At 48.7% G+C, this 16,041-nt stretch overlaps 5 pseudogenes; all 5 read left to right on the forward strand.

Moving 5' to 3' along the window:
- Window positions 1-1,553: 1,553 nt before the first annotated feature.
- Window positions 1,554-1,766, forward strand: LOC124719949 (annotated as a pseudogene).
- A 3,279-nt stretch (window positions 1,767-5,045) lies between these two features.
- LOC124719953 lies at window positions 5,046-5,258 on the forward strand (annotated as a pseudogene).
- A 3,270-nt stretch (window positions 5,259-8,528) lies between these two features.
- On the forward strand, window positions 8,529-8,741 carry LOC124720749 (annotated as a pseudogene).
- Window positions 8,742-12,009: 3,268 nt separating this feature from the next.
- On the forward strand, window positions 12,010-12,222 carry LOC124719958 (annotated as a pseudogene).
- Window positions 12,223-15,500: 3,278 nt separating this feature from the next.
- Window positions 15,501-15,713, forward strand: LOC124721382 (annotated as a pseudogene).
- The last annotated feature ends 328 nt before the right edge of the window (window positions 15,714-16,041 follow it).

Raw genomic sequence — 16,041 nt, forward strand, 5'->3', positions numbered from 1 at the left:
TGATCAACGACTCGACCTCCATCAACGAATCCAACTGATTAATACTTACATCCTATCACGGGCATGGTATGTAGCACAACTCCTTACGCTACCGAAACAAACCAGCAGAGCCATCTCACAAACAGTATATTGCCTATTGTGGCGGCGTGCACTATTCAAAGTTGATGCACAGACTTGTACACTGCCAAAAGTCGATAGTCGCCTTGGACTCATTGACTTTCCCCACAAATGTGCGGCAATCCTGATTCACCGTATCGCCACTTTGCGTGAGATTGACCCAGGTGGGACAACAGCGGTGCTTTTCGACCGTTATCGCCTACAATCGGCGCGTGCACCAGTATGCTTGACACATATTCCATTCCGGATGACGACAGTCAAGGACTATCACCTCAATCAAAGTTACATCCTAGCAGTGGCCACCGACAAGGCACGCACATCGAAGCGCCTTTACTAGGCGCTTCGAGGCCAGCTCACACCACACAAATTGGAGGACAGACGACCGTCGGTCATCTGGCACCACGCTTGGGCTAATATCAACCACCTAGCCCTTCCCACAGAAGTTTCAGCGCTATGGTATCGCGTTGTAAACAATTTAATACCCACTAATCATCGCCTGGCGGCCATCCTCCTATGGCCCTCGGCTGCTTGCGGCCGATGTGGTGACGTAGACACCAGAGAGCATCGTCTCCTATGCCCTCACGTCACAGAAGTGTGGGACCTTGCACGTGTGCTATTAACGCTGATCGGTGGGACTACACTGGACTATGTGTCAGTCGACTGGTTCCTTAACCCTGGTATTCAGACCAACCCCCAAACACGACGTAACGCAATGGTGTGTCTCTTGGGCCAAACCATTTTCACGATCTATGACCTTTGCCTCGCAGATGCTGTCTCTTTCATGGACTACCTTTGGAGCCAGCATCGCCTGGCGGAATCTGACCGGAAATATACCATTACTTTTGCAAGATTTCTTAAAGTTGCAATGGTTCATGGTTATCAAAAGGTGTTCCGGGCTAACTAAGGCACCTCATATAAGAATTGCCTGAGTGTACCCCTGGATCTTTGTCACTCGGACTTTCAAACTACCCTTGACTTACCCATACCCCAGATTTGATATTGGCCTTCTGGGCATCACTAGAGTAGACTGTTCTGTGATACTGATAATATGGAAATTGGTAACATGCGAATTGTGTGAACCTTGTATGAAAAATTATTGGAAAATTGGAAAACGCATAATCTATCTTAGAGGATTATTACTTTGTTAATTCTATGGGCGATGGGATTATCTCGCCAGTTCGTTTGAGTGTGCTGCGTCGCTGTTTTTTTTTTTTATTTTGCCTTCATTTCTGTCTTTATTTATTTCTTTCTATTTAGTTTTTAAAATCATCACTTGCCTCACACCTGCAGAGGGAGGTGTGTTTCTGAGTAGTGTGTCGTCGCCCCCTGAGGCATAGCAGAGTATGCCTCCGCTTTTATTTTCGGTTTATGGCAATAAGTCTTGCTACTAACAACACCCTGCTTTACGTGCTGCGTCGACACTAGAGGATGGCGGCATTTTTGGAGAGGAAAAGGTAGGGCTATAGGGGAGGTAGGAGGGAAAAAAAGTGTAGTATCTGTTCTTATCAGCTTAATATCTGATACGTCCTGCATCACACGACCAGAATATTAAACTCATTTTTGGCTTCTGACGGAGTGCTAGGGGCTTGCTCCACCTCTGTAGCGGGTTGGCCCGGCATTGCAGTACCGCCGGGATCGGCCCACCTAAAATTAATTAAAACACAGCCTGAAATGGGTTAACATTCTGCAGTGATCAGATATTCCGCTGGTAGCAAAACTTGTCGTAGTTGTTGATGTGCCCAGTAGTTAGTTGCTTACACACCACGATTTCTTTTAATTAATTTAAGATTATCTTAAGTAATTTTTTTTTTTTTTTTTTTTTTTTTGCGGTTAGCCGGACCGCACTTGCAGCCGCATTACGCTAGGCTGGTAATTTATGGGGGCACAGGACAGTGCCTTCGGATGCCTCGTTAGCGTCTCTTATGGTCTGGTCACAGATAATTTTAATTAAATTGTTTGGAGTTATAACCTTAGCTCCTCGCGAACGTCGTCGTCGTCGCCGCCGCACGCACGCAGAATACGTGTGTACACACGCACACACACATATGCAGTAGGTGGTGGACGACGTAAGCACTCGGCTAGGTGTAGCTCGCGCCAGTATAGCTCGCACCGGCCTGACGCTGCTGTGGGGCGGCCTCACGGCTTCTCCACTGCCCTGGCAGCTAGCGGCGTTCAAATAGGAGTCGCAGTTTACTCCTCGACATGGAGGGTAGTACTGGGCTGTTGACGAGTGCTCTCGTATATTGTCGTTCCTTCCGGCACTTGCTTTTGCGATGTTTTCGACGGTCGCCTGTTGCCATATCAGCCCGCACCACCGTATGTCACTCCCTCATGTGGAACGCACACGCTGCAAGCATTTAGGCCCTGACACTGCGGTTTTTCATCTCTGGCGGTACTCCGCAAGGATACCGCCCTTCGATTGTGCCATTCCAGCACTAATCGAAGTGCTAGGTTTTCCGGCCTGTTAGGAGACCGCTTCTGCAAAATGTGCGAGGAGATTTTTGCTGGTTGCGAGCTACCCGCCGATTTTCTAGCTGTACATATTGGCTTTAATCCAAAGGTCACAGGTCACTGATGGGCTAAAGACGTACGTCCCATCACCGTTCTTAACACTGATTATAAGTTGGTGGCACGAAGTGTGGCTTCACGTCTTAAACAGGGAATGAATAAGGTACTTTGTCCCACTCAATCATGTGGCGTTTCGAATCGAACCACCTTCACCGCTGCTTCTATATACCGTGATGCTGTCTTACTCACCCACCGCCGACGCTCGAACCCCGGCTGCAATTGATCCCTAGATTTCGCCGGTGCCTCCGATAGGGTCTCCCATCCTACCTGCTGGCCGTTATGTAGCGGATGGGTTTCGGGGAGCACTTCATAAGAGTCATCCGGCACTTCTTGGATGGAGCAAATTCCACAATCATTGTGAACGGTTGCAGATCACGACCAATTCCCATCAGACGATCAGTTCGACAAGGGTGTCCCTTGTCAGTGTATTTTATCGCTTTGGCGCTGTACCCCATGCTGCGTGACATCGGACGGATGGTCGATGGTGTTCCTTTCCCAGGCGTCACCTTCCGCAGTGTGGCGTAGGCGGATGGTGTAGGTGTGTTTGTAGCAAACGCCAGGGACATCGATTCGGTTCGCCGAGTCCTCCACGTTTATGAACGAGCATCCGGTGCCATGTTAAAATCCAACAAAATGGTGCTAATCCCACTAGGACCACGATCATTGACCATCGAACGCCCATGCTACCGGATTGTAGGGGAACAACGTATCTTGGGTCTTGAGGTGACTGCCTGTCCACAGCGCATGTTAACACTCACGTGCAGGCGGATTCTCACGCGCATCAGAGGACTTTGCGTGAGTCACACTGATCAACGACTCGACCTCCATCAACGAATCCAACTGATTAATACTTACATCCTATCACGGGCATGGTATGTAGCACAACTCCTTACGCTACCGAAACAAACCAGCAGAGCCATCTCACAAATAGTATATTGCCTATTGTGGCGGCGTGCACTATTCAAAGTTGATGCACAGACTTGTACACTGCCAAAAGTCGATAGTCGCCTTGGACTCATTGACTTTCCCCACAAATGTGCGGCAATCCTGATTCACCGTATCGCCACTTTTGCGTGAGATTGACCCAGGTGGGACAACAGCGGTGCTTTTCGACCGTTATCGCCTACAATCGGCGCGTGCACCAGTATGCTTGACACATATTCCATTCCGGATGACGACAGTCAAGGACTATCACCTCAATCAAAGTTACATCCTAGCAGTGGCCACCGACAAGGCACGCACATCGAAGCGCCTTTACTAGGCGCTTCGAGGCCAGCTCACACCACACAAATTGGAGGACAGACGACCGTCGGTCATCTGGCACCACGCTTGGGCTAATATCAACCACCTAGCCCTTCCCACAGAAGTTTCAGCGCTATGGTATCGCTTTGTAAACAATTTAATACCCACTAATCATCGCCCGGCGGCCATCCTCCTATGGCCCTCGGCTGCTTGCGGCCGATGTGGTGACGTAGACACCAGAGAGCATCGTCTCCTATGCCCTCACGTCACAGAAGTGTGGGACCTTGCACGTGTGCTATTAACGCTGATCGGTGGGACTACACTGGACTATGTGTCAGTCGACTGGTTCCTTAACCCTGGTATTCAGACCAACCCCCGAACACGACGTAACGCAATGGTGTGTCTCTTGGGCCAAACCATTTTCACGATCTATGACCTTTGCCTCGCAGATGCTGTCTCTTTCATGGACTACCTTTGGAGCCAGCATCGCCTGGCGGAATCTGACCGGAAATATACCATTACTTTTGCAAGATTTCTTAAAGTTGCAATGGTTCATGGTTATCAAAAGGTGTTCCGGGCTAACTAAGGCACCTCATATAAGAATTGCCTGAGTGTACCCCTGGATCTTTGTCACTCGGACTTTCAAACTACCCTTGACTTACCCATACCCCAGATTTGATATTGGCCTTCTGGGCATCACTAGAGTAGACTGTTATGTGATACTGATAATATGGAAATTGGTAACATGCGAATTGTGTGAACCTTGTATGAAAAATTATTGGAAAATTGGAAAACGCATAATCTATCTTAGAGGATTATTACTTTGTTAATTCTATGGGCGATGGGATTATCTCGCCAGTTCGTTTGAGTGTGCTGCGTCGCTGTTTTTTTTTTTTATTTTGCCTTCATTTCTGTCTTTATTTATTTCTTTCTATTTAGTTTTTAAAATCATCACTTGCCTCACACCTGCAGAGGGAGGTGTGTTTCTGAGTAGTGTGTCGTCGCCCCCTGAGGCATAGCAGAGTATGCCTCCGCTTTTATTTTCGGTTTATGGCAATAAGTCTTGCTACTAACAACACCCTGCTTTGCGTGCTGCGTCGACACTAGAGGATGGCGGCATTTTTGGAGAGGAAAAGGTAGGGCTATAGGGGAGGTAGGAGGGAAAAAAAGTGTAGTATCTGTTCTTATCAGCTTAATATCTGATACGTCCTGCATCACACGACCAGAATATTAAACTCATTTTTGGCTTCTGACGGAGTGCTAGGGGCTTGCTCCACCTCTGTAGCGGGTTGGCCCGGCATTGCAGTACCGCCGGGATCGGCCCACCTAAAATTAATTAAAACACAGCCTGAAATGGGTTAACATTCTGCAGTGATCAGATATTCCGCTGGTAGCAAAACTTGTCGTAGTTGTTGATGTGCCCAGTAGTTAGTTGCTTACACACCACGATTTCTTATAATTAATTTAAGATTATCTTAAGTAATTTTTTTTTTTTTTTTTTGCGGTTAGCCGGACCGCACTTGCAGCCGCATTACGCTAGGCTGGTAATTTATGGGGGCACAGGACAGTGCCTTCGGATGCCTCGTTAGCGTCTCTTATGGTCTGGTCACAGATAATTTTAATTAAATTGTTTGGAGTTATAACCTTAGCTCCTCGCGAACGTCGTCGTCGTCGCCGCCGCACGCACGCAGAATACGTGTGTACACACGCACACACACATATGCAGTAGGTGGTGGACGACGTAAGCACTCGGCTAGGTGTAGCTCGCGCCAGTATAGCTCGCACCGGCCTGACGCTGCTGTGGGGCGGCCTCACGGCTTCTCCACTGCCCTGGCAGCTAGCGGCGTTCAAATAGGAGTCGCAGTTTACTCCTCGACATGGAGGGTAGTACTGGGCTGTTGACGAGTGCTCTCGTATATTGTCGTTCCTTCCGGCACTTGCTTTTGCGATGTTTTCGACGGTCGCCTGTTGCCATATCAGCCCGCACCACCGTATGTCACTCCCTCATGTGGAACGCACACGCTGCAAGCATTTAGGCCCTGACACTGCGGTTTTTCATCTCTGGCGGTACTCCGCAAGGATACCGCCCTTCGATTGTGCCATTCCAGCACTAATCGAAGTGCTAGGTTTTCCGGCCTGTTAGGAGACCGCTTCTGCAAAATGTGCGAGGAGATTTTTGCTGGTTGCGAGCTACCCGCCGATTTTCTAGCTGTACGTATTGGCTTTAATCCAAAGGTCACAGGTCACTGATGGGCTAAAGACGTACGTCCCATCACCGTTCTTAACACTGATTATAAGTTGGTGGCACGAAGTGTGGCTTCACGTCTTAAACAGGGAATGAATAAGGTACTTTGTCCCACTCAATCATGTGGCGTTTCGAATCGAACCACCTTCACCGCTGCTTCTATATACCGTGATGCTGTCTTACTCACTCACCGCCGACGCTCGAACCCCGGCTGCAATTGATCCCTAGATTTCGCCGGTGCCTCCGATAGGGTCTCCCATCCTACCTGCTGGCCGTTATGTAGCGGATGGGTTTCGGGGAGCACTTCATAAGAGTCATCCGGCACTTCTTGGATGGAGCAAATTCCACAATCATTGTGAACGGTTGCAGATCACGACCAATTCCCATCAGACGATCAGTTCGACAAGGGTGTCCCTTGTCAGTGTATTTTATCGCTTTGGCGCTGTACCCCATGCTGCGTGACATCGGACGGATGGTCGATGGTGTTCCTTTCCCAGGCGTCACCTTCCGCAGTGTGGCGTAGGCGGATGGTGTAGGTGTGTTTGTAGCAAACGCCAGGGACATCGATTCGGTTCGCCGAGTCCTCCACGTTTATGAACGAGCATCCGGTGCCATGTTAAAATCCAACAAAATGGTACTAATCCCACTAGGACCACGATCATTGACCATCGAACGCGCATGCTACCGGATTGTAGGGGAACAACGTATCTTGGGTCTTGAGGTGACTGCCTGTCCACAGCGCATGTTAACACTCACGTGCAGGCGGATTCTCACGCGCATCAGAGGACTTTGCGTGAGTCACACTGATCAACGACTCGACCTCCATCAACGAATCCAACTGATTAATACTTACATCCTATCACGGGCATGGTATGTAGCACAACTCCTTACGCTACCGAAACAAACCAGCAGAGCCATCTCACAAACAGTATATTGCCTATTGTGGCGGCGTGCACTATTCAAAGTTGATGCACAGACTTGTACACTGCCAAAAGTCGATAGTCGCCTTGGACTCATTGACTTTCCCCACAAATGTGCGGCAATCCTGATTCACCGTATCGCCACTTTGCGTGAGATTGACCCAGGTGGGACAACAGCGGTGCTTTTCGACCGTTATCGCCTACAATCGGCGCGTGCACCAGTATGCTTGACACATATTCCATTCCGGATGACGACAGTCAAGGACTATCACCTCAATCAAAGTTACATCCTAGCAGTGGCCACCGACAAGGCACGCACATCGAAGCGCCTTTACTAGGCGCTTCGAGGCCAGCTCACACCACACAAATTGGAGGACAGACGACCGTCGGTCATCTGGCACCACGCTTGGGCTAATATCAACCACCTAGCCCTTCCCACAGAAGTTTCAGCGCTATGGTATCGCGTTGTAAACAATTTAATACCCACTAATCATCGCCTGGCGGCCATCCTCCTATGGCCCTCGGCTGCTTGCGGCCGATGTGGTGACGTAGACACCAGAGAGCATCGTCTCCTATGCCCTCACGTCACAGAAGTGTGGGACCTTGCACGTGTGCTATTAACGCTGATCGGTGGGACTACACTGGACTATGTGTCAGTCGACTGGTTCCTTAACCCTGGTATTCAGACCAACCCCCGAACACGACGTAACGCAATGGTGTGTCTCTTGGGCCAAACCATTTTCACGATCTATGACCTTTGCCTCGCAGATGCTGTCTCTTTCATGGACTACCTTTGGAGCCAGCATCGCCTGGCGGAATCTGACCGGAAATATACCATTACTTTTGCAAGATTTCTTAAAGTTGCAATGGTTCATGGTTATCAAAAGGTGTTCCGGGCTAACTAAGGCACCTCGTATAAGAATTGCCTGAGTGTACCCCTGGATCTTTGTCACTCGGACTTTCAAACTACCCTTGACTTACCCATACCCCAGATTTGATATTGGCCTTCTGGGCATCACTAGAGTAGACTGTTCTGTGATACTGATAATATGGAAATTGGTAACATGCGAATTGTGTGAACCTTGTATGAAAAATTATTGGAAAATTGGAAAACGCATAATCTATCTTAGAGGATTATTACTTTGTTAATTCTATGGGCGATGGGATTATCTCGCCAGTTCGTTTGAGTGTGCTGCGTCGCTGTTTTTTTTTTTATTTTGCCTTCATTTCTGTCTTTATTTATTTCTTTCTATTTAGTTTTTAAAATCATCACTTGCCTCACACCTGCAGAGGGAGGTGTGTTTCTGAGTAGTGTGTCGTCGCCCCCTGAGGCATAGCAGAGTATGCCTCCGCTTTTATTTTCGGTTTATGGCAATAAGTCTTGCTACTAACAACACCCTGCTTTACGTGCTGCGTCGACACTAGAGGATGGCGGCATTTTTGGAGAGGAAAAGGTAGGGCTATAGGGGAGGTAGGAGGGGAAAAAAGTGTAGTATCTGTTCTTATCAGCTTAATATCTGATACGTCCTGCATCACACGACCAGAATATTAAACTCATTTTTGGCTTCTGACGGAGTGCTAGGGGCTTGCTCCACCTCTGTAGCGGGTTGGCCCGGCATTGCAGTACCGCCGGGATCGGCCCACCTAAAATTAATTAAAACACAGCCTGAAATGGGTTAACATTCTGCAGTGATCAGATATTCCGCTGGTAGCAAAACTTGTCGTAGTTGTTGATGTGCCCAGTAGTTAGTTGCTTACACACCACGATTTCTTTTAATTAATTTAAGATTATCTTAAGTAATTTTTTTTTTTTTTTTTTGCGGTTAGCCGAACCGCACTTGCAGCCGCATTACGCTAGGCTGGTAATTTATGGGGGCACAGGACAGTGCCTTCGGATGCCTCGTTAGCGTCTCTTATGGTCTGTTCACAGATAATTTTAATTAAATTGTTTGGAGTTATAACCTTAGCTCCTCGCGAACGTCGTCGTCGTCGCCGCCGCACGCACGCAGAATACGTGTGTACACACGCACACACACATATGCAGTAGGTGGTGGACGACGTAAGCACTCGGCTAGGTGTAGCTCGCGCCAGTATAGCTCGCACCGGCCTGACGCTGCTGTGGGGCGGCCTCACGGCTTCTCCACTGCCCTGGCAGCTAGCGGCGTTCAAATAGGAGTCGCAGTTTACTCCTCGACATGGAGGGTAGTACTGGGCTGTTGACGAGTGCTCTCGTATATTGTCGTTCCTTCCGGCACTTGCTTTTGCGATGTTTTCGACGGTCGCCTGTTGCCATATCAGCCCGCACCACCGTATGTCACTCCCTCATGTGGAACGCACACGCTGCAAGCATTTAGGCCCTGACACTGCGGTTTTTCATCTCTGGCGGTACTCCGCAAGGATACCGCCCTTCGATTGTGCCATTCCAGCACTAATCGAAGTGCTAGGTTTTCCGGCCTGTTAGGAGACCGCTTCTGCAAAATGTGCGAGGAGATTTTTGCTGGTTGCGAGCTACCCGCCGATTTTCTAGCTGTACGTATTGGCTTTAATCCAAAGGTCACAGGTCACTGATGGGCTAAAGACGTACGTCCCATCACCGTTCTTAACACTGATTATAAGTTGGTGGCACGAAGTGTGGCTTCACGTCTTAAACAGGGAATGAATAAGGTACTTTGTCCCACTCAATCATGTGGCGTTTCGAATCGAACCACCTTCACCGCTGCTTCTATATACCGTGATGCTGTCTTACTCACTCACCGCCGACGCTCGAACCCCGGCTGCGATTGATCCCTAGATTTCGCCGGTGCCTCCGATAGGGTCTCCCATCCTACCTGCTGGCCGTTATGTAGCGGATGGGTTTCGGGGAGCACTTCATAAGAGTCATCCGGCACTTCTTGGATGGAGCAAATTCCACAATCATTGTGAACGGTTGCAGATCACGACCAATTCCCATCAGACGATCAGTTCGACAAGGGTGTCCCTTGTCAGTGTATTTTATCGCTTTGGCGCTGTACCCCATGCTGCGTGACATCGGACGGATGGTCGATGGTGTTCCTTTCCCAGGCGTCACCTTCCGCAGTGTGGCGTAGGCGGATGGTGTAGGTGTGTTTGTAGCAAACGCCAGGGACATCGATTCGGTTCGCCGAGTCCTCCACGTTTATGAACGAGCATCCGGTGCCATGTTAAAATCCAACAAAATGGTACTAATCCCACTAGGACCACGATCATTGACCATCGAACGCGCATGCTACCGGATTGTAGGGGAACAACGTATCTTGGGTCTTGAGGTGACTGCCTGTCCACAGCGCATGTTAACACTCACGTGCAGGCGGATTCTCACGCGCATCAGAGGACTTTGCGTGAGTCACACTGATCAACGACTCGACCTCCATCAACGAATCCAACTGATTAATACTTACATCCTATCACGGGCATGGTATGTAGCACAACTCCTTACGCTACCGAAACAAACCAGCAGAGCCATCTCACAAACAGTATATTGCCTATTGTGGCGGCGTGCACTATTCAAAGTTGATGCACAGACTTGTACACTGCCAAAAGTCGATAGTCGCCTTGGACTCATTGACTTTCCCCACAAATGTGCGGCAATCCTGATTCACCGTATCGCCACTTTGCGTGAGATTGACCCAGGTGGGACAACAGCGGTGCTTTTCGACCGTTATCGCCTACAATCGGCGCGTGCACCAGTATGCTTGACACATATTCCATTCCGGATGACGACAGTCAAGGACTATCACCTCAATCAAAGTTACATCCTAGCAGTGGCCACCGACAAGGCACGCACATCGAAGCGCCTTTACTAGGCGCTTCGAGGCCAGCTCACACCACACAAATTGGAGGACAGACGACCGTCGGTCATCTGGCACCACGCTTGGGCTAATATCAACCACCTAGCCCTTCCCACAGAAGTTTCAGCGCTATGGTATCGCGTTGTAAACAATTTAATACCCACTAATCATCGCCTGGCGGCCATCCTCCTATGGCCCTCGGCTGCTTGCGGCCGATGTGGTGACGTAGACACCAGAGAGCATCGTCTCCTATGCCCTCACGTCACAGAAGTGTGGGACCTTGCACGTGTGCTATTAACGCTGATCGGTGGGACTACACTGGACTATGTGTCAGTCGACTGGTTCCTTAACCCTGGTATTCAGACCAACCCCCGAACACGACGTAACGCAATGGTGTGTCTCTTGGGCCAAACCATTTTCACGATCTATGACCTTTGCCTCGCAGATGCTGTCTCTTTCATGGACTACCTTTGGAGCCAGCATCGCCTGGCGGAATCTGACCGGAAATATACCATTACTTTTGCAAGATTTCTTAAAGTTGCAATGGTTCATGGTTATCAAAAGGTGTTCCGGGCTAACTAAGGCACCTCGTATAAGAATTGCCTGAGTGTACCCATGGATCTTTGTCACTCGGACTTTCAAACTACCCTTGACTTACCCATACCCCAGATTTGATATTGGCCTTCTGGGCATCACTAGAGTAGACTGTTCTGTGATACTGATAATATGGAAATTGGTAACATGCGAATTGTGTGAACCTTGTATGAAAAATTATTGGAAAATTGGAAAACGCATAATCTATCTTAGAGGATTATTACTTTGTTAATTCTATGGGCGATGGGATTATCTCGCCAGTTCGTTTGAGTGTGCTGCGTCGCTGTTTTTTTTTATTTTGCCTTCATTTCTGTCTTTATTTATTTCTTTCTATTTAGTTTTTAAAATCATCACTTGCCTCACACCTGCAGAGGGAGGTGTGTTTCTGAGTAGTGTGTCGTCGCCCCCTGAGGCATAGCAGAGTATGCCTCCGCTTTTATTTTCGGTTTATGGCAATAAGTCTTGCTACTAACAACACCCTGCTTTACGTGCTGCGTCGACACTAGAGGATGGCGGCATTTTTGGAGAGGAAAAGGTAGGGCTATAGGGGAGGTAGGAGGGAAAAAAAGTGTAGTATCTGTTCTTATCAGCTTAATATCTGATACGTCCTGCATCACACGACCAGAATATTAAACTCATTTTTGGCTTCTGACGGAGTGCTAGGGGCTTGCTCCACCTCTGTAGCGGGTTGGCCCGGCATTGCAGTACCGCCGGGATCGGCCCACCTAAAATTAATTAAAACACAGCCTGAAATGGGTTAACATTCTGCAGTGATCAGATATTCCGCTGGTAGCAAAACTTGTCGTAGTTGTTGATGTGCCCAGTAGTTAGTTGCTTACACACTACGATTTCTTTTAATTAATTTAAGATTATCTTAAGTAATTTTTTTTTTTTTTTTTTTTTTTTTTTGCGGTTAGCCGGACCGCACTTGCAGCCGCATTACGCTAGGCTGGTAATTTATGGGGGCACAGGACAGTGCCTTCGGATGCCTCGTTAGCGTCTCTTATGGTCTGGTCACAGATAATTTTAATTAAATTGTTTGGAGTTATAACCTTAGCTCCTCGCGAACGTCGTCGTCGTCGCCGCCGCACGCACGCAGAATACGTGTGTACACACGCACACACACATATGCAGTAGGTGGTGGACGACGTAAGCACTCGGCTAGGTGTAGCTCGCGCCAGTATAGCTCGCACCGGCCTGACGCTGCTGTGGGGCGGCCTCACGGCTTCTCCACTGCCCTGGCAGCTAGCGGCGTTCAAATAGGAGTCGCAGTTTACTCCTCGACATGGAGGGTAGTACTGGGCTGTTGACGAGTGCTCTCGTATATTGTCGTTCCTTCCGGCACTTGCTTTTGCGATGTTTTCGACGGTCGCCTGTTGCCATATCAGCCCGCACCACCGTATGTCACTCCCTCATGTGGAACGCACACGCTGCAAGCATTTAGGCCCTGACACTGCGGTTTTTCATCTCTGGCGGTACTCCGCAAGGATACCGCCCTTCGATTGTGCCATTCCAGCACTAATCGAAGTGCTAGGTTTTCCGGCCTGTTAGGAGACCGCTTCTGCAAAATGTGCGAGGAGATTTTTGCTGGTTGCGAGCTACCCGCCGATTTTCTAGCTGTACATATTGGCTTTAATCCAAAGGTCACAGGTCACTGATGGGCTAAAGACGTACGTCCCATCACCGTTCTTAACACTGATTATAAGTTGGTGGCACGAAGTGTGGCTTCACGTCTTAAACAGGGAATGAATAAGGTACTTTGTCCCACTCAATCATGTGGCGTTTCGAATCGAACCACCTTCACCGCTGCTTCTATATACCGTGATGCTGTCTTACTCACCCACCGCCGACGCTCGAACCCCGGCTGCAATTGATCCCTAGATTTCGCCGGTGCCTCCGATAGGGTCTCCCATCCTACCTGCTGGCCGTTATGTAGCGGATGGGTTTCGGGGAGCACTTCATAAGAGTCATCCGGCACTTCTTGGATGGAGCAAATTCCACAATCATTGTGAACGGTTGCAGATCACGACCAATTCCCATCAGACGATCAGTTCGACAAGGGTGTCCCTTGTCAGTGTATTTTATCGCTTTGGCGCTGTACCCCATGCTGCGTGACATCGGACGGATGGTCGATGGTGTTCCTTTCCCAGGCGTCACCTTCCGCAGTGTGGCGTAGGCGGATGGTGTAGGTGTGTTTGTAGCAAACGCCAGGGACATCGATTCGGTTCGCCGAGTCCTCCACGTTTATGAACGAGCATCCGGTGCCATGTTAAAATCCAACAAAATGGTGCTAATCCCACTAGGACCACGATCATTGACCATCGAACGCCCATGCTACCGGATTGTAGGGGAACAACGTATCTTGGGTCTTGAGGTGACTGCCTGTCCACAGCGCATGTTAACACTCACGTGCAGGCGGATTCTCACGCGCATCAGAGGACTTTGCGTGAGTCACACTGATCAACGACTCGACCTCCATCAACGAATCCAACTGATTAATACTTACATCCTATCACGGGCATGGTATGTAGCACAACTCCTTACGCTACCGAAACAAACCAGCAGAGCCATCTCACAAACAGTATATTGCCTATTGTGGCGGCGTGCACTATTCAAAGTTGATGCACAGACTTGTACACTGCCAAAAGTCGATAGTCGCCTTGGACTCATTGACTTTCCCCACAAATGTGCGGCAATCCTGATTCACCGTATCGCCACTTTGCGTGAGATTGACCCAGGTGGGACAACAGCGGTGCTTTTCGACCGTTATCGCCTACAATCGGCGCGTGCACCAGTATGCTTGACACATATTCCATTCCGGATGACGACAGTCAAGGACTATCACCTCAATCAAAGTTACATCCTAGCAGTGGCCACCGACAAGGCACGCACATCGAAGCGCCTTTACTAGGCGCTTCGAGGCCAGCTCACACCACACAAATTGGAGGACAGACGACCGTCGGTCATCTGGCACCACGCTTGGGCTAATATCAACCACCTAGCCCTTCCCACAGAAGTTTCAGCGCTATGGTATCGCGTTGTAAACAATTTAATACCCACTAATCATCGCCTGGCGGCCATCCTCCTATGGCCCTCGGCTGCTTGCGGCCGATGTGGTGACGTAGACACCAGAGAGCATCGTCTCCTATGCCCTCACGTCACAGAAGTGTGGGACCTTGCACGTGTGCTATTAACGCTGATCGGTGGGACTACACTGGACTATGTGTCAGTCGACTGGTTCCTTAACCCTGGTATTCAGACCAACCCCCGAACACGACGTAACGCAATGGTGTGTCTCTTGGGCCAAACCATTTTCACGATCTATGACCTTTGCCTCGCAGATGCTGTCTCTTTCATGGACTACCTTTGGAGCCAGCATCGCCTGGCGGAATCTGACCGGAAATATACCATTACTTTTGCAAGATTTCTTAAAGTTGCAATGGTTCATGGTTATCAAAAGGTGTTCCGGGCTAACTAAGGCACCTCGTATAAGAATTGCCTGAGTGTACCCCTGGATCTTTGTCACTCGGACTTTCAAACTACCCTTGACTTACCCATACCCCAGATTTGATATTGGCCTTCTGGGCATCACTAGAGTAGACTGTTCTGTGATACTGATAATATGGAAATTGGTAACATGCGAATTGTGTGAACCTTGTATGAAAAATTATTGGAAAATTGGAAAACGCATAATCTATCTTAGAGGATTATTACTTTGTTAATTCTATGGGCGATGGGATTATCTCGCCAGTTCGTTTGAGTGTGCTGCGTCGCTGTTTTTTTTTTATTTTGCCTTCATTTCTGTCTTTATTTATTTCTTTCTATTTAGTTTTTAAAATCATCACTTGCCTCACACCTGCAGAGGGAGGTGTGTTTCTGAGTAGTGTGTCGTCGCCCCCTGAGGCATAGCAGAGTATGCCTCCGCTTTTATTTTCGGTTTATGGCAATAAGTCTTGCTACTAACAACACCCTGCTTTACGTGCTGCGTCGACACTAGAGGATGGCGGCATTTTTGGAGAGGAAAAGGTAGGGCTATAGGGGAGGTAGGAGGGAAAAAAAGTGTAGTATCTGTTCTTATCAGCTTAATATCTGATACGTCCTGCATCACACGACCAGAATATTAAACTCATTTTTGGCTTCTGACGGAGTGCTAGGGGCTTGCTCCACCTCTGTAGCGGGTTGGCCCAGCATTGCAGTACCGCCGGGATCGGCCCACCTAAAATTAATTAAAACACAGCCTGAAATGGGTTAACATTCTGCAGTGATCAGATATTCCGCTGGTAGCAAAACTTGTCGTAGTTGTTGATGTGCCCAGTAGTTAGTTGCTTACACACCACGATTTCTTTTAATTAATTTAAGATTATCTTAAGTAATTTTTTTTTTTTTTTTTTTTTTTTTGCGGTTAGCCGGACCGCACTTGCAGCCGCATTACGCTAGGCTGGTAATTTATGGGGGCACAGGACAGTGCCTTCGGATGCCTCGTTAGCGTCTCTTATGGTCTGGTCACAGATAATTTTAATTAAATTGTTTGGAGTTATAACCTTAGCTC

The sequence above is a fragment of the Schistocerca piceifrons genome, chromosome 1 (assembly GCF_021461385.2).
Source record: "Schistocerca piceifrons isolate TAMUIC-IGC-003096 chromosome 1, iqSchPice1.1, whole genome shotgun sequence".
Classification (NCBI taxonomy): Eukaryota; Metazoa; Arthropoda; class Insecta; order Orthoptera; family Acrididae; genus Schistocerca; species Schistocerca piceifrons.